Source organism: Staurois parvus, unplaced genomic scaffold, assembly GCF_062004578.1.
Source record: "Staurois parvus isolate SC_StPar_1 unplaced genomic scaffold, SC_StPar_1.0 ptg001200l, whole genome shotgun sequence".
Taxonomy (NCBI): domain Eukaryota; kingdom Metazoa; phylum Chordata; class Amphibia; order Anura; family Ranidae; genus Staurois; species Staurois parvus.
In genome coordinates, this window is record NW_028318996.1 from 327,383 (window position 1) to 347,500 (window position 20,118).

The window sequence follows — 20,118 nt, forward strand, 5'->3', positions numbered from 1 at the left end:
GTTAGTCTGGGGGAGGGGAGTGTTAGATGTACTAGCAGATTTAAATACACTAATAAATTGAAGCCAAATTCCAGCTAATAATTTATAAGCAGTTACAGCAAACAGTTTTTTTTTCCTTTTTGGATAAAGGTTTTACATAAATCAATAAAAGCTGATCATTGTAGGCACCCCGTCAGTGGTAAATGGTTTGTCTAATCTCTGGAACTGATACATTCTGCTGGAGAAAAACAACAGACTTACTGGTGGAATCATAAATATATTTCCGTGCTAAAACATCACTAAGTACAAATATGTACATATACAGTAAACAAAAGTGAAAAGATAAATGTGTAGAAATCATGCGCTAGAAACCCATGCGCTTATTAGGTTAAGAGTCCATGTGTTCCGGTAAGAGGCTTACTAATATATGGTATTGGCGCACCTGCTTTATTGGAGATATACATTGTCCACTTTCACACACACCAGGACTTTGGGACTGTATTTATATGTTCTTTCTGATTTGGACTGGATTTGGGATTCTACTTTGATGGTGTTTTCTACACATTTATCTTTTCACCTTTGTTTATATGTACACATTTGTATTTAGTGATGTTTTAATGCAACCATTTATTTATGTATATTTGTACACAATTTATCTAATTGTTTTGCCAGCGGCTTCATTTTTTTAGTTTACTTTTGTGCAAATTTTGCCTTTTTTTATTTTACTGGAAGAATCACAAGATGAAAATAGAAAGAAAGCCGAAAAAATAAAACTAATGCGCTCATCACACAAGAACTAGTAAGCTGCAATATAATAAATATTTGGTTTTGGGTTTAATACTGCTTTAAAATAGTGGGATGGGGTTTTTGTAGTTGTTCCTATTGTATTATTATGCAGCAGCTTTTCTCAAGCTGCTAACCCTTTACATAATTTTCAGGTCTCAGGAAACCCCTTCAAAAAATGATTTACCTACAGCATATTGTACATTAGTGTCATATTAAAGAATGTGGCATATCTAGCATATCTGACATTTAAGGAAGGTCAATATTGCTCCTATTTAAAAACTAGAATTAGGTTTTGATTAGTGCACTTATTTCGGACAGATTCATAAATCAGGTCTTAAAAAAAAAAGAAAAAAAAAAAGTAGAACAAAAGTAGAACAAATTTGGTCAAAAAAATGTGACCGTAATAAAAAAAGATAGAGAGATGGGAGATAAGAATTACTTTTGATATACTGTTGGTCTCCAGAGGTATTCAAATGTATCAGTAGAGGGCCAAATTGTATACTTTGGAAATAGTCAGAGGCCAAAAAAAAAAGGGTCCCTCTTACATCAGGTTCCCCATCAGAATCCTCCCTTACAGCAGTGTCCCCATTAGAGTCACCCTTAAATCAGGGTCTTCATCAGAATAGCCCCTATATCAATAGAAGAGACAATAGGCAACATCTGCTGACCTTGATCCTCAATCAGTGCACATTATGGATACACCACTGACCCCAGTTGAGGGCCAGATAAAATCTTGTAGTGGGCCAGATGTAGCCCGCGGGCCCTAGTTTGGAGACCTGTGGTTTGTAGGCATCCAGTGCAAGTAAACACAATCCAGCAGCAGGCAATTGCAGCTTAGTATTTTTCTTACGTTACACGTGAGCAAGACCTGTAAGGAAGACACATATTGTACCTACAGAAGAAAGAGGAGCTGTATTTGAGGCTGTCTTAATGTAATCATTAACCCCCCACTGCTCTTCAGGTAAGTAATGTCCTCACAGCAGTCATTCAGCAAGGATGCTCACTGCATTGTTTCACAAATGGCCAGCAGAGGGAGCACCAATGACTGCAACATGATCATAAATACATGAGCATATAATATCACATAAAATAACTGTCCCATATTTTCAAAATTGATAACTCAGAAGTCTGCTTTAAATGCATGGCCATTTCCCTTTAAACTGGAGCATATTCCTGTCTGATAGTGAAAGCTTCTAGCATTAGAAAACATTATAACAGCTGTCCTAGTTTACCCTTGTGGCATCCTTCTCCAAATATTTATTATGTCTACTCCACAGAAAAGCTTTCCTTATAATTTAAATGTTTGCTCTTTTCATCTATCAGTGTCGGCTGCAGTTGTAAAAGCACTCCAAAGATTTTACAATTTGTGTATTATAAAAGTCAAACAAGTCATGCGACCAACTGGGTCACACTTATTTTGTGTCCTTATATTCACAGATGACACAGTGACTCTTGGCACACATTACATCTTGCTCATGTAGGACAGTGGTCTCCAAACTCCATCCTGGGAGCCAGATGTGGCCTTTTGCTTGCCTTTATTCAGCCCTTGGGGCACTATTCTTCCCATTGACACGAACAATGAGGCACTATTCCTCCAACTGACACCAACTATGGTCCTCTACTCCTCCCACTGATGTCAATGATGGCGTGCTATTCTTCCCAATGACACCAATGATGGTCCTTTATTCCTTCCACTGATGTCAATGATGGGACACTATTGCTCCCAATGACACCAACGATGGTCCTTTATTCCTTCCACTGATGTCAATGATGGGATACTATTGCTCCCAATGACACCAACGATGGTCCTTTATTCCTTCCAATGATGTCAATGATGGGGCACTATACCTCCCTCTGACACCAATGATGGTGCATTATTTCTCCCACTGATGCTAATTATGGGGCACAATTGCTCTGACTTTCACCAATGATGGGGCACTGTTCCTCCAATTAAAATCAACAATGAGGCTTAATTCCTAATACTGACCAACACAATGGGACGCTATTCCTCTCACTGGCACCAACAATGGGGTAAAATACCTCCCACTGACACCAACGATGGGACACTATTCCTTCCACTGACACCAATGATGGAGCACTATTCCTCCCAATGACCCCAACAATGGGGTACTATTCCTCTAACAGTGTGTAAAAAGCCTTACATCAGCAGCAGCAAAAGGTTAAAGCTGAAGAACAATCTGATTATATTATGCCCCTGAGCTCTCCCCCCAGTTTTATTTTAGATCCAATGATATCATTATGTCATCACTGGGTCTTTGTGCTTCTCTATGCTATTTAGGCAGATCATGGCTTGTGGGAGAGGGGCGGCAGGGTGCTACATACCTTCCTGAAAACATCACAGCACTCTGCTTTGTACTTCTCTGATGCAAGCAGTGTGCTGGCTCTTCGGAGGAATTGTGCAAAAAACCCTAATGGGTGGTTGTCATTCTGGAGCAGTGGGTGTTCCTTCCTATGCAGACTGCCCTAGGCAATGCACACATGTGATGCTGAACCTCCATGATTGAAAGTATTGACATCCAATAAATGAAAGGGATGGGTCAGGGAAAGTCAGGCCGTGGAGATAATGTCCTTCAAACAGGACATGAGTTGGGTTCTGACTTGCTGCAGCTTCTAATGCACACTGTGAGAAGCTCACACTGTGCAGTGAAATCAGAGTACGTCTTTCTAGTAAAGAAAAGGAGCCAGTACAACTGTGCAAGACTGAAGCGAAGGCTGGAGTTCACCTTTACTCCTGACATATAAACAAGTGCAATATACCCAGCATAGGAATCAGAAGCACAAAATCTCTCTTCTTGCAGAAGGATCATGAAATAACCGCATTAACAAATACACCATGTATCCTGCCTTGGTTTATTTAGGAAGACGGAATGTTTTATCAACTTCTGGTAAGTGAGAAACCCAGAACGCTGTCTCACCTCGGCCATGAATAGAGCTTGCCTACATAAGTGGGACTTCTTTGGTGGTCGTCGCTGACTGGTGGCCGGTCCACCCTGCGAATAACCCAACCGATTAGAAGGAGCCTGCCAAGCTGAAGGCCGAGGTTGAGTTATTGCGGGGACTGATTCCCTTCCAAGTCAGCTGAGGTTAACAGCAGGCTCGCGTGGGTCTTCTCGCACTGTGGTTGCCGAAGAAGAGATGACTTCTATGTGAGCGCTTGCTGGTATTTCCAGCCTGGAATCTCACCTACCACAAATCTCTTCCCTTCTCTTCTCCTGTAGCCCCCCAGAGAAAACAACCCATGTTAAACAATGAGGCACGGCGAGGACTTAGGATTTGCCCAACAGATTTCACCGCAAAACTGACTCGTGCTTTGCCAACTTGGAAAGCAAAACCGAGCTCCTTCTGACCCACAATGACAAGCACTGTTCAAAGCCTCTATTTATGCAAACACATCTGCTGTAACTATGGGAGAGCTCTGCGGTCCTTCAAACATTAGACCGCTTTTGCACATTTTACATAAAACAAAGTCAACCAACTGATTGGACCGTTGGGATACATTTGTCATTTTCAACATCAACTGTGTGCTCATTTTTTATAAAAAGCTAAAATGCTGTTTAAGGCAGACATGTGTTCAATAAATCACAGGACGACGTTTTACATTAAGCTGATGCAAGTACCTGAATGGGTTTTTTATATTGGCTTCCTGTGGTTCTTTACACAGCAGGGCTCAGAGTGGGAGGAGGAGGAGCAGCAAGCCGAGCTTGGCTGCTTACAAGACAGGAAATGAAGTGAGCTGCTGCTCCTTCACTGTCCAATCAGTAAAGGGGAGAGGGGTAGTGTCCTAAATCCCATGAAAAGATGCTCCAGAGTTGTGAAGGGGTGCAGTCTTGCAGATCTGAGGTCATCAGCTTTTCCAGGATACCATGAAAAGGCCCCACGATGTCATTTTCCCCTAGGCAAGTATGATGAAAGCCAGTGTGTAAGTTACATATTTGTCCCATATATTAAAATACACAGCACAAAAAACCAATGTAATATCCCAGAAAAGTTATCCACCTCCACCCTTGAAGGCCAAACAAACAAAAATTATAAAACTTCTCTTTTTTAGATTACAAATTACAATAACATATAAAAACAAACAAAAAGTGTCCAAAATATTCAAATAAACCCCACAGGTGTAAACAATTGTCCAACACAGTCTTTTTTTCTTCTTCCAACAACAAGTCTCTTTCTCAACACCCGCAAATCCTGATGGTAATATACCTCAAAAGAAAAAAACTCAACATAGTGTCATACCTTTTAAGTAATAAATACACACGTGCCACTCACTGTGCAACATGCAAAAAAAAAAAATTATCTATATACGTGTGTTTACTCTATATACGAATATCTACACACATGCAAATATTCCTTTGTGTACCAAAAATATATTTACAAGTAAAAACGCTCAAAGTGTCCATTACACAATCTGTGAAAAGAACTCAAATGTATCACTGCAAATGTGTATCACCACACTCTATATTCATCAGTGAACACCTTAAACCCAAACCAACACTCTCCAACTCGTGTACTGATGGATAATTACCCTATATATGAAATGACAGGGCATAACACAAATCTGGGTTAACTTCTTATCATAAGGGTCCGTCCAGCATTAGGGTTTTCCCTCCATTTCCCTCATAAGAAAATCAGCAATTACCAATAGTGAATATAAAGATATCGTCCTTTATTTAGCAACTTACATTAAAATTTGGATGAAGCAGCTCCTCATCATAAGGATACAAGTGTAGACAAGCCAGGGAACACTGGCCACATGTTCCCACTTCCAAGATGGCCGCGATCGCACTTCCGGTCAACGTCGATGCGCCTGACGTCACGTGTCACTGACGCGTTTCGTCACTTCCTATGACTTTTTCAGAGTTTAAGGTGTTCACTGATGAATATAGAGTGTGGTGATACACATTTGCAGTGATACATTTGAGTTATTTTCACAGATTGTGTAATGGACACTTTGTGTGAGCGTTTTTACTTGTAAATATATTTTTGGTACACAAAGGAATATTTGCATGTGTGTAGATATTCGTATATAGAGTAAACACACGTATATAGATAATTTTTTTTTTTGCATGTTGCACAGTGAGTGGCACGTGTGTATTTATTACTTAAAAGGTATGACACTATGTTGAGTTTTTTTCTTTTGAGGTATATTACCATCAGGATTTGCGGGTGTTGAGAAAGAGACTTGTTGTTGGAAGAAGAAAAAAAGACTGTGTTGGACAATTGTTTACACCTGTGGGGTCTATTTGGATATTTTGGACACTTTTTGTTTGTTTTCATATTTTATTGTAATTTGTAATCTAAAAAAGAGAAAAGTTTTATAATTTTTGTTTACATATTTGTCCCATTTTTCTTTTATGCTTTTAGTAAGCATTATCTTATAAGGGGGCATCCCAGATAAGTAATTTATATATATATATATATATATATATATATATATATATATATATATACACACACACACATACACACACACACACACACATACACACTATATTGCCAAAAGTATTGAGATGCCTGACTTTACCCACATGAATTTTAATGGCATCCCACTTTTAGCCCGTAGGGTTCAACATTGAGTTGGCCCACCCTTTGCAGCTAGCCCAAGCCCAACCCTTGTAAAATAACCCCACACCATAATCCCCCCTCCAACTTTACACTTGGCACATTGCAGTCAGGCAAGTACTGTTCTGGCAATTGCCAAACCCAGACACGTTCATCGGATTGCCAGACAGGGAAGCGTATCACTCCAGAGAACACGTCTCCACTGCTCTAGAGTCCAGTGGTGGCGTGCTTTACACCACTGCATCCGATGCTTTTCATTGCACTTGGTGATGTAAGGCTTGGATGCTGCTGCTCGGCCATGGAAACATATTCCATGAAGCTCTCTATGCACTGTTGTTGTGCTAATCTGAAGGCCTCATGAAGTTTGGAGGTCTTTAGCTATTGACTCTGCAGACAGTTTGCGATTTATGCACACTGTGCGCTTCAGCATGTGCTGCCCTGCTCTGTCATTTTACGTGGCCTACCACTTCGTGGCTGAGTTGCTGCTGTTTCCGATTGCTTCCACTTTGTTTTAATACCACTAACAGCTGACTGTGGAATATTTAGTGGCAAGGAGATTTCACAGATGGACTTATTGCACAGGTGACAACCTATCACGGTACCATGCTTGAATTCCAGACAGCAACCAATTCATAGGCTTACTATGGGGCATCCATTGTTGGCTGCTCCTCCTCCACACTGAAGCTGGTGCTGGGACCCAATCATGTGACCAGATTGGTGCGACTTCAGAATAGGCAAATATAGGCAGATAGAATAGGCTTACAATGGGGTTGGAGTAGATTTAAGCTTTTTTGGGTTTTGACTTTCTTCCACTTTAACCACTTGTCTACCAGGACACTGTTTTACACAATAAAAGCTGCATTGTTCGCTATAGGCCCCTTTCACACTATGCCTGTGATCCACTTGCTCAGCATGGGATCTATCTGCTGATCCGCACTGAAAAGGCAGATGGCAGGTCTGTGTCCCCTCTGCTTATTCAGAGCAGACATGGACATAGCCCGCGACTGGATGTAAACAGACCACCTGTTTATTTACACCCGACTACTATCCAATCCGATCCTCTGGATGGAAGGGGAATGGATCCCCATCTGTCTGTTTTTGACGGGTCGGATTTGATGTTGGCGGTTGCAAAAAAACTACACCTACTGCTCCATAGAGGAGAATGGAGGTGCTGGACTGACAGACCTCATCATTCATGTGAAAGAGGCCTTACTGTAAACCTCCCTACAAGTATATTTTTTTTGAAAGCAGAGGCCCTGGAGAATAAAATGGTCGCAGTTATTTCTCAAATGCATATATACAGTAAAAAAATGCACTACAATGAATATTAGTGCAAGCAAGCACAATATTATATTCAGACTTTTGGTAAAATATAGAACATGGGGTTTTGTCGAGTAAATAGATACCCAACATGTCAAGATGTAAAATTGCTCACACCCGTGAATTTTCAAAAAATTATCAGTTTAGAGTTAACCGTGAGATATAGCCCTAGAATTATTGCTCTCTCTCTCTCTGACGGCTGCGATAATACCTTACATGTGTGGCACAATTGATATTACATATACATGCTCGCCCTACACTGCACTTTTTATGGGTGTATATGGGGGCAACAGGGGTGCTTTAAAAAATAAATTATTCAATTTATATAATTCTTTTTTTTACACTTTTTTTTTACTTTATTGCTATCACAAGAGAGCCAACAAGCCTCCTATGTGATAGCATCAGCAGGTAACAGGTACTCTTTATGGAGATATTGGAGGTCTGATAGACCCCAATATCTACCCTGCCCTCCAATGCACCTACTCCAACACAGATTATGCTGAAACAGCTGAATCCTCTGGTACAATAGCTGGGGAATTACAGCTTATGACCCCGAAATTGATGTAATGCATGTCACTTTCGGGGTCATTTGTTGCAGGAGGGATCGGAGAATGGATGTTTCCTGAATTCCTCCTGCACTCACTGGGAAGTTCTTTCCCACAATCCCCCAGAGGAACAGGAGAGCTTGGGAAAGACTGTGGGGGCCGCTGGTGGTGGCTGTGGTGGGGACATTGGCGCCCATTCTTAGCGCTTTCTCTTATTAGGAAAGTCCTTTGCGGGCTCTTAAAGCTGGTATCAAACTCACAGCTAAAGCAGCTGCTGTGTGCTTGATTTAACCACTTGTCTACCATGCCATTTATAAACATACCTTGGCAAACAAGAGGTTAAACTGCATTTTTTTCTTTGTGAATTTGAGAGTTGTGGTAGTAGGTTGCCTACATCATTCTATTGTGCCGCTTCAAATGCAGGTTAAGGCTACATTCACACTAGCTTTGTCAGCAGACATCAGACAGGCGTTTGAGAAGCTTTTTTAATGCTTCTCAAATGCCTATGAAAATTCTGCACATGGCAGCACACAGTGCTGTTCACACCGAAGAGTTAGCGTCACGGCGAAACTGACACCTCGGGGTTTATTTACTAAAGCTGGAGAGTCCAAAATCAGACTCCCTTCTGCATAGAAACCAATCAGCTTCTAAACTCAGCTTGTTCAATGAAGCTTTGGCAATGAAACCTGGAAGCTGATTGGTTTCTATGCAGAAGTGAGTCTGATTTTGGACTCTCCAGCTTTAGTAAATAAACCCCCTCATGTCCAGTCAGGAGGAGATGAAGCCTCCCATTCAAGTCTATGGTGCCACTCCTCAAATGCCTGGCAGGCTTTTGTGGGGTGTTTGCAAGGCAGTTGCGAGGCATTTGTGGAGCGTTAATACCATTTAACTTCATTATAGGCGTTTGTGGTGCGGTTTTAACGCTTGGCAAAGGCCTATCAAATGCCTCAAGAATGTGCATAGGGTGTTTAGGGAGTGTTTGCTGAGTGTTTAAGGAGCATTAAAAATGCTTCCCAAGCGCCTGTCAAATGCTATAGGGGCGTTTGGCAAGAGTTAGAAATAAGTCAAGTGTGAACGAACCCTTAGAGTACCAACAAGGAATTTTGCTTAAAGGAATTTTGCAGCTCTAAAGTTTCACTTTAAAGTGTAAGTTTACCTTTTCACAAAAAATTCAAAAGGTGAACATCATACAACTCCCACCCTCCCCCCCAGGTCCTTGCTGCACCTACCTCTGTGGGTGAATAGCTGTCAGTGAAGGTGTCTGGGGAATTGAAAGCCCTGCCCTGCTTCCCTGTCTTCCCTAAAGCTTCTAGGATGAATAAGAATTAATCTGATTGGCCCATCCTCGAAGCCCTGAACAAAGATCCCTGCATCGGCAGAATGGCCAGTGACAACTAATCACCCAGGAAAGTAAGTGCAGTGGGGACCAGGTGATGGGGGGTTGCGCTTGGGTAAGGTGGGGGGAGTGTGAAAAGGTGAACTTACACTTTAAAGTGGTTGTAAACCCTTACATACACCCAGTGAAGTGATTGGCCTCAAATGATGCACAGAGATTAAGCAAATCCTCCTACATAAAATGTACCCGTTTATCTGCAGTCTTCTCTTTTTTAGATCCATTCAAAGTGCTGACTTTATACAGCTTGTTTGAGAGTTCAGAAAAAGGTGGAGAGCTGAAGTTACACTTTGCAGTGCTCATTAACCTCCCTGGCGGTATTCCCGAGTGTAGCTCGGGGTAACGTTTCAGTACCAAAAGCGGTAACCCCGAGCTACACTCGGGCTTACAATGCGGCGTTGCACAGGGATTCACTGCAGCGCTTACCTTGTCCTTCGTTCCCGCGATGCGTCCCCTGCAGCGTCCCCGGCCATCTCCTCCAGCCGATGCCGGCATCTGGCTTCCGTGTTCCGGTCCCTGTGACGTCGGGACGTACGGGCGCCGGAACATTTGAAAATGTAAAAAAATAGCAAAACATTACTGTATCAAAGCATTTCACATACATTTTGTCCCTAGTGCTTTGTCCTGTGCCCTGCCTGCATTTTGACTGTTCTTTCTGCCTGGAAACGTAGAAAAGTCCACGGCGTCCAAAAAGCGGTTTTAGACCAGCTAGAGAACAGCGATAGTAAATCAGAACTACTTGCAGAATTGAGTGATAATGATTCGTGGGGGAAATTCGTCATCAGACACTGAAAACGATTTTGCGACTTTGCTCAGTGATGTGCGAACTTGGCGCTATATTTCAGATTTCAGTGTTTTTGGTTTGATTATATTATTGAATTAAATTTATTATTATTATTATATTATTATTTCTTTATGAGTATTTATTAAGTAAGTAATTACTAAGAATTGCAGGCCTCCAATACATAACATCAAATTTCCATGCAAAAAAATGGTACCGCTTTTGGTACAAAATTCCTGACATAATCATACCGCCAGGGAGGTTAAGAGCTGATTGGAGGGAAGGGACACACACTCCTTCACACAGCACACAGGAACATAACTGAGGCTAGCAATCACAGATGTTCTTTCAGAGGAACTCCTCAAATAATTTTCAGGCTTAAGGAACCCTTGATTAAACCAATTTACGTTGCTGGTCAGAAGGAAGAATGCCTTCATTATAAACAGCTAGAAACATAATTGGTGCCATGTTGCTGGCTCAGCCAAAGTGGCATTGGCCCTGGAGCTATGCAGGCACCATCAATTGTGAGATCAATCAGCCACAGCTCATGGAACCCCCAGGAACCTCTGGAGGAAGCCTAGTTGAGAATGGCATCACTTGAGTGACAGCTCTGAGTATGCTGGAGCTGATGACATTACATCAAAGATGTTGGCACCCAACAGCAACCTCAAGGCTTTTGGATACCTACACAAAGGAGGCTTACACAAGGGAGGCTTTTACAGGTAAATAAGGTGCATACGGTAAGATAAATGCACATATAATCTTATGGGAAGATCTTTGTTGAAATAAATCTGGTAACAGGTTCTCTTTAAAGTCAATGTGCATCCTGACTTCAGAAATCATATGTTTCCTGAGCTTTCTGTCAGGGTGGCAGATGGCTGCGTACAACCTTTTCAAAATGTTAGTACAAGACAAATGTGGTCTAATCCTCCTAGAGACCCCGATGAGTTGAAATGTTATGGATTGCCCTGTGAAATGTGTCAAACAATGACGTACAGTGCCGGGCCCGAGAGGAAGTAACCATTCCACCAGAAATTGCTCTGCAGCCCACTGGAACCTTCAGGCAACCACTGAAAAAACAGTCAACATTGGAGTACGGTGAGTCAGCAAAACCTAACGGAAACAGTCCAGGACACTTTTACCAGAGGATATTTAATGTCCTGCAAGTATGCTGGCTTGAGGTTTCAAGTCTCATCTGCAAAATAGCAGTGTTAAAGTGGTACATCTGTTCAGCTGCTCTGGTGTGACTTCTACACTGATACTTGAACTGCCCACTACATTTCTTTACACATTTCCTCCTTGCCTAAAAGAAACCCCTAAGAAAGAATCCAAACCAGCTACAGAATATCACACCAATGCAATTTTTAGAACAAGAAGTACATGGTCTTTAAAGAAAAACAGCTAAAATACACAAAAATACTAAAAAAAAAAAAAAAAATAAAAAAATAAAAAAAAATAATATATATATATATATATATATATATATATATATATATATAAATAATTTTTTTAAATATTTATATTATTATACAGTAAATGAGGTATGCTGCATTCATGTGGGCATTCACAAGAAACTTGCTGATATGGGGAGAGATATTGTTAAAGGAATGTGTAGCAGTTTTGTTCATATTTCTTCTTGTATTTTTACAATTAAGACAGAAGTATGATCATTGGAGGAGAGCAGGCTGAGTTTCCAGCACAGCTAGAGAATTGACCATGCTGTGCTCTCATGCCTAGTGTGGTCGGTTTTTAATAGCAAAGCAGGGGGACTGGCATGAACACCAAGGATTTCACACAAAAGAAGCAATAGAAAGAGAACAGCATACTTTTTCATACAAATACATGGTACGGCAGGCACATATCAAGTATATGAAATGCTGGGGTACCATATACTTCAAATGGGAAAGTTTGATAGGTAGTGCTGCCTTTCATACTCGCCATGTAGTGTTAAAATTGCTATGACAATGTATACCAAACTGAGCAGCACCGTGTTTTCTTGTAGGTGGGCATGGGGTGGGGGGGCTAAAAACATGGATCAACTGACTATACAAAGCATTGAAGGGGTCAAACTGTTCTGCCATTCCTGGTCCATTGGGCTTATGGAATTAAAGTGAACACAATACCTTCACATGCATTCAAGTATCTCTGCACATTTTGTTCAGACAGCCCCCCCCCCCCCCCCCCACCCTCCTCCTGGCTTTTGGGCATAACAGTCACAGGCTGTACAGGGGTTATGACAGTGTGATTAACTATGATGAAACAAAAAGTAATTAATTTATATATGTCTGCCTCCTTTTAAATTAAGATTAAACTCTCTTCTTGTTTTCTGGATTTGAAATTCTTGACATGAATAGCTTCTATGTAAAGCAAAAATATATATTTTTTTTGTTTTGGATAGATTGGGAAATGGTTAGAATCCCTGCTAGCTTTCATTGCTGCATCTGGAACCACCATACTAAGTACTGTTCAGGATCCCTTCTAAAGTACCAGTACTTTTCACTAAGTCTGTGCTTCAGAGTTTTTAGATCTTTTTGTCAGATGTTACTATGGTATACTGAAGTATAATTACAAGCATTTCATAAGTGTCAAATACTTTTATTGACAATTACATTACATTTATGCAAAAAGTCAATATTGCAGTGCTGGCCCTTTTTAAAGAACTCTGCAATTCAAGCTCGAAAGAGCAGGGCCCTCAATCCCCTCATGTTTTGCATTGTATTGGTATTGTTCTGTCACATGTTCTGTCCCCCTCTGTAATGTACAGCGCTGAGCAAACTATTGGTGCTTTATAAATACTGTATAATAATAATAATAATTCACCCTGGCATGCTGTCAATCAACTTCTGGGCCACATCCTGAATGATGGCAGCCCATTCTTGCATAATCAGTGCTTGGAGTTTGTCAGAATTTGTGGGTTTTTTTGTGTTCACTTACTTCTTGAGGACTGACCATAAGTTCTCAATGGGATTAAGGTCTGGGGAGTTTCCTGGCCATGGATCCAATATTTCGATGTTTTGTTCCCCAAGCCACTTAGTTGTCACTTTTGCCTTATTGCAACGTGCTCCATCATGCTGGAAAAGGCATTGTTCATCACCAAACTGTTCTTGGATGGTTGGTAGAGTTTGCTCTCACAGGATGTTTTTGTACCATTCTTTATTCATGGCTGTGTTCTTAGGCAAGATTGTGAGTGAGCCCACTTCCTTGGCTGAGAAGCAACCCTACACATGAAAGGTCTCAGGATGCTTTACTGTTGGCATGACACAGGGCTGATGGTAGTACTCAAGTTTTCTTCTCCGGACGAGGTTTTTTTCTGGATGCCCCAAACAATCGGAAAGGGGATTCATCAGAGAAAATGCCTTTACCCCAGTCCCCAGCAGTCCAATCCCTGTACCTGTTTCTGATGTTTTTCCTGGAGAGAAGTGGATTCATTGCTGCCCTTCTTGACACCAGACCATCCTCCACAAGTCTTCACCTCACTGTGTGTGTAGATGCACTCACACCTGCCTGCTGCCATTCTTGAGCAAGCTGTGCACTTGGTGGTGCCTCAATCCCGCAGCTGAATCAACTTTAGGCGATGGTCCTGTCGCTTGCTGGACTTTCTTGGGCTCCCTGAAGCCTTCTTCACATCAATTGAACCTCGCTACTTGAAGTTCTTGATGATCCAATAAACGGTTGATTTATGTGCAATCTTAGTAGCAGCAATATCCTTGTCTGTGAATCCCTTTTTGTGCAAAGCAATGATGACTGCATGTGCTCCCTTGCAGGTAAATTAATATTTGTGTCATTCTCAAAACCTTTGGCCAGGGCTGTACAGTGCTGCTGCTACCACCTATAATGTGTTCCCACATCTAAATGCTAACTGAAACGATAACTGGGTGCAGCACTGCTTCTCAAAAATGCACCAATATTATGACCCAATATGCTATAATTCCTCAATAGTAAATCATAAAGGTGTGAATAAAATTACTCAATTACAACCTATCCAATGTGATAAAAACCAATGGGAAATTAATAACACCACCCCGGAGTTACAATACAATTGAAAAATAAATACACGTACAATACAATTAATCATAATAAATGTGGTAAGGTTGAATACCACAACCTCAGTGCTACAAGTCCCCTTCTCTTGATTGTTTAACATGAGTACTAATATGAGTCCATATATGCCCGGTGGATATTTTACTTGAGCAAGCCTCTCCAATATGCAGTGTCCCAATGACAATAATAAATCAATGTTCCACCTCTGTGCACCTTATGTGTTCACCTTTGTCATTGGACCAATATACATCATATAGGTCTCATGTGCTTGTTATCCTTCACTATGGATCACAGGTACCTTCAGCCTCCTTCCCTCTACACATGCGATCCAAAGATGGGGGAAAATGGTCTATAGGTCCTTTTAAGAAATCCAGCTAATTTCTCCACAGTCAAGGGTAATGTTCCCAAAAAAGAGAAAAATATCACCAATGGTGCAGTATAGTTATAAAGACTCGCTCCTCTATTAAAAATGTGTGCACTCACATTTAAAAACACTAATGACCAGCACAGTAATGCAGGGATCAGCACAGCTCTGTGCAGTTCGCAGTACAGTGTCTCATACCAGCTTCCAGTTTCCGTCTTTACCGGAAGTGACATCACCCGACTCCGCCAGATATATTGTGGCATTGATCACATGACTTCTTCAGGACTGAATATTTACATTCTTTTTTAATGACAATTCTCAACTGCTTTGATAAAGCAGCACATTTGCTTTACAAATCTCGTAGAATCACTCAAATCGGTCCCTAAGACCAGAAGAGCTTATGATCTAAAATTTTACACACAACGGGACCGATTTTGGCCAATTAACCCACCAGTTTTGGTGGATTGTGGAACACTCAGAAGAATCTCACACAATCATGGGCAGACCCTCCAAACTTTATGCAGTCTCTCCGGGGGAACTTGACCCCAGGACTCATATATGCAAGACTAAATGTTAAATACTTACTTACCCTAACACAGCCATGCTGCCCATAAACATGCCATTCATTAACCCAACAAGCTCCTCTCAAGATGGACTTATACTGACAATGGCCAACAACCCTGAAACTGTTGTATACACCTTGGTATAAAAGGCTCTAGCATTGTAGGCTGTATCTGTGCAGATTTAGCAGATCTAGATGCCAAGGTGGTCACTGGGTCATAAAGGAATGATCAGCCCTTAAAGTGACCCTATCACCACAGGGTCCCTTTACCAAATAAGTCACCAAAGAAAAGAAAGCTACCTCTCTGGAAGCCCATGTATTGAAAATCCGTATCTTTGCTCCCCAGATATTGCAAGTATTTTATACTTCTGGGTGTGCTTGCTTCCCACTTGTCTCTGTGGTTCCTCCCACTAACCCATGCATCACTATAGGACATACAAGCTGGAGGAAGAACCACAGCATTGTAATTTGCCTATCTGGTATTATTCTAAATTAATCAAACAGGAGCTGTAATCTGCTAGAAATCAGAGTGTCTGTTCTGATTTTTTGGGATGAACTACTTCACAGTGCCTGCAGCTACAGAGATCAACTGATGAAGGCAGCTATGCTCATTTTGTCAAGGGAAGACCAGACACAGTAGCCGCTGGTCCTGCCCACTTCTCTTCCACCCTGGAAAATTGGAGGACTTTCATAGATCACTACATGATGTAGGCGTTCCTATGTCACCAGTGATGATGTCGGCGAGAGGGTAGGTGAAAAGACCTGTTAAGAAGATCGGCCTCATAGAAATGGCCATCGCAACCAAATGATACCCAGTTTCAAAGTGTCTGTTGTGATTTTTGAGGATTAACTACTCCACAGTGTCCGCAGCTACTGAAATCAGCTACTGAAGGAGACTATGCTCATTTTGTCAAAGGAGTGACTGTGGCACAGTAGTCAGTGCTCCGGTCCACTTCTTGCCACCCTGGAAAATCAAAGGACTTTCGCAAATCACATGACCTAGGTATTCCTATGTCACCACTGATGACACTGGCAAGAGGGGAGGTGACAACAGCCATCAGAGGCTAGCAAGAGCGGCCTCATGGGACTGGTTGTTACAATCAAATGATACCCAATTTTAGAGTTTCTGCTGTGATTTTTGAAGATGAACTGTTCCACAGTACCTCCAGCTACAGAGGTCAGCTAATGAAGAAGGCTATGCTCATTTTATGAAAGGGATAAACGTGACAAAGTAGCCAGTGCTCTGGCCTACTTTTCTCCCACCCTGAAAGTTCAAAGGGTGGTCGTAAATCACCACATGACCTAGGCATTCCTATGTCAACACTGAAGTTGGCAAGAGGGGATGTGACAAGGGTCATCAGAGTCCAGCAGGATCAGTGGCCTCATAGGACTGGTCATCACAAATGAATGGTACCCAGTTTCACAGTGTTTGTTGTGATTTGTGAGGATGAACTACTTCACAGTACCTGTAGCTGCAGAAGTCAGCTCATGAAGGAGGCAATGTTTGTTTTGTCAAAGAGATGACCTAACAAAGAAAAACTTGCTTTACTTGACTGTGGCCACAGTAACTGGTGCTCCGGTCCGCTTCTCTCCTATCCTGGAAAATGGAAGGGCTTTCATAAATCACCACATGACATAGGCAAGTCATCAATGATGATGTTGGTGAGAGGGGAGGCGACAAGACCTGTTACAGGCGAGTAAGAAGATCGGCCTCATGAGACTGGTTGTCACAATCTAAACCAGTGGAATAAGGTAAGTTTTACTCTGTGTTATAGGATCACCTTGACAAAATGAGTATTAAATCCATCATCAGCTGGGGAGGTGCCATAGTTATGATTTAATGACTACCCGGAGAACTGCTTGTTAAGAATAAGTAAATGTGCATAGTCTGGGCGCAGGTGTACTTTAAGTGGAACACTTTTTGGCCCCCTTAGCATAACCTGCTTTGTTATGCTATGTCATTGATGTATATCCATATTCTATGCGTTAAATTGGTGTTCGCCAGAAAATCCTATTTTGTATTCATTAACAGTGATGCGAAAAATGAAGATACATCTATCGGTCTCTTAATACAAAGCAGCTTTGCATGTCTGAAAACAAAATACTTGATCACTTCAATGTGGTTGGAAAAAAAATTGGTATCGGGCCTAAATTCTCTGGGGTCCGCTTATCACAAAAAAATGGAATCTTTACATGACTGACCCCTGGCCAATACACTTATAGCTAGTAAATAGCTGACATTTTTACCTTTTCTTATTGAGTCTGGCGCCCACTTTCCTCCCCAGAAATCTGAAGACGTGTTTGATAAATTGGAAAAAGATTCTTTAGTCAAAATCCTATTCATTACACGGCAGAAATAGCGGGTTTGAAATTTGTAGTAATAATACCCAAATATTTGTTTCGATAACCAAAGACAAATGTTCTGTTTTTTTTTCAACTTAACCCTATCATGACTAATGGTCTTCGGGACTAAGAAATCAAAAAAAGCCGCTCAAAGGGATTTATAAGAAAAAATCTTATAATATTAATTTGAGTTATAAATCGATCTTTCTTCCAATGGTTAAGGTGTTGATATTATTTACTTTTTTTTTTTTACATAAGTATGTTTATGAAATCAAATTGATACAGGTATTGCTAATATGTGTATATGTTAAAAAACAGTTTTCTATGTATAGTTTATCATAGATTATAAAAATGGGGCAGCCATATTTTCTTATTATATTCACAGATCCGGCCTCCTGCCTTCTGGTGCCACACTGTGATCATGCTTTATAGCCCCTTTTAGTCAATGAGGAAACCACACCCAGCTTACAGGTAGGTCCCAACCCAATCAGGAGGACCACTCATGGTTCTGATCTCAACAATGCCTTTTATAAATTACTATGCAGTGCAGTAAGTCTAATAAGGTTGATGCTGTGATTGCTGAACATGGCACAGCACAAAGATTTAGAGGGATAGACAGCCAGGGTGCGGCACTGTCCTGGTAAATCCGGGATGGTTTTTGCTTTGGTCCTAGTGACCACTGCCTCCAGTTCAGAATGTGATGAAAAAACAAATATTGGCATAGTAATAAAAATAGGAGGCAAAGGGTAAACTTCCAATAGGGTAATCTGTTTTAGTGACAACTAAGAGGGGATATACTTGTATCCTGCTTTAGTCTCTAGTACAAGAAAAAACAGAATTCTCCCCAGCAGGAAATCTAAAAAAATAAAAAAAAAAGCTTACCTTAGAGGTCTGAACCATTCACTACTTTATTCATACCCAACAAAAACATTTTTGAACTTACCTACTAACAGCTGTTAAAAAAGAGTAAGAGTAAGTAAACACTACAGAAATGTGTGTTTTTTCATATTACATGTCTGAGGTTTACAACTACTTTAAGAATTAATTTTTATTGAAGATGAACTGAGACATTTTTAATTTTTTTTTTGTATATTTATTGTATATTTATTTTACACCTTTTTTTATTACTACTATGAAAATGTGCTGTTGACAGGACTAAAAAAACGATGCTACATTGGAGTGCTACGTGTTCTTAAATGTTGACAAATGTTTTATTCCTTAAAAAAAAAAAAAAAGACTAATGGATGGATAGTAGTCGTCTCTCTCTTCCCCAAAGTGCTCTATCGGCATAATTTAGACTCCATTCAAACATGCAGGTGCAACAGATTGCACACAATTCTGTGTGTCTCCTTTAAGGCAACGCCATCATTTCAATGGGCTGCCTTATGCATGAAAATCACACCGAAGAAGTGCAAGTACCTTTACTTTAAATTGTGCTGCACCAAAATGCATGTTACTTTGTCACCAGGCATTATGGCGCACGCTTGTTTGCAAGGTATGTTAGGGCGCCATTAAAAGGAATGCATGTTCCCACATCGTTTAAGTGAACCTAGCCACACATGGGTCGATTTCCGAATGGTTTTTGGTGCAAAAATTGACTGATTTTTGCTCTGTTAGTGGGGCAATGGCACCGTCCGATTTTCGTGGTTCCTCCCCATTACGTTTATTGGGCATGTTGGAAAATTCATGGAAAACTACCAATTTTAAAAATCATTGGTGGCACCATTGGATTACAGAACAAACAACGTTTTCGATTTTCAATCGAAAAATCGTTTGGAATTCGACCCAGGTATGGCCTGCTTAAGTATAGCTATCTAATAATCTTTTTTCCTGAAGGGCATTTTTCATGTAAGCCACAAGCTTTATCTAAGAGGGAGATTCACATATCACACTAAACAATGCTGAACCCTTTAAATATTAATGCGGTTCCAAAATCAAAATTTTTTTTTTTACCCTAATGCATTCCCTGCATTAAGGTAAAAAGACGCCTCTCTAACTGTTCTATCTACCCCCCTCCTTAAAGGCTTGCCTGATTCCTCTCCCCAATCCAGCGCTGCTCCTCACTTCCTGGTCTCAAAGGAAACACTGAGAGCAGCAGGAGCCACAGACATTACATTACAAGGAGGTCCTTTTTATAGTATGGGGAGTATTTTGTTTCTGGGTGAATGACAATTTATAAAATAGTTAATGCTCTGCAACCATGAGCCAGGCATTAGCTTCACAGTTGCGGGGCAGCTCCTTTGAGAAGGGATCGGGGGCGTGGCTTACCGGCGCTGCGTGTGCGTGTCTATGGATGTACACAACATGGCTCGGCTTGTTAAGGGAACACCTGGAGGAAGAAGGAGCAGGCAACACTGGTGGGGGATAGCCAAACAGGAGGACCTCTCTGTACAAGAACAGGTAAGTATAATATTTTCTTTT

General features: G+C 41.0%; 1 protein-coding gene across 1 annotated transcript in view; it reads right to left on the reverse strand.

The window, feature by feature from the left end:
• WNT4 (Wnt family member 4) overlaps nt 1–20,118 on the reverse strand; it is a 101,075-nt gene that overhangs the window by 12,902 nt on the left and 68,055 nt on the right. The window lies entirely within an intron of this gene.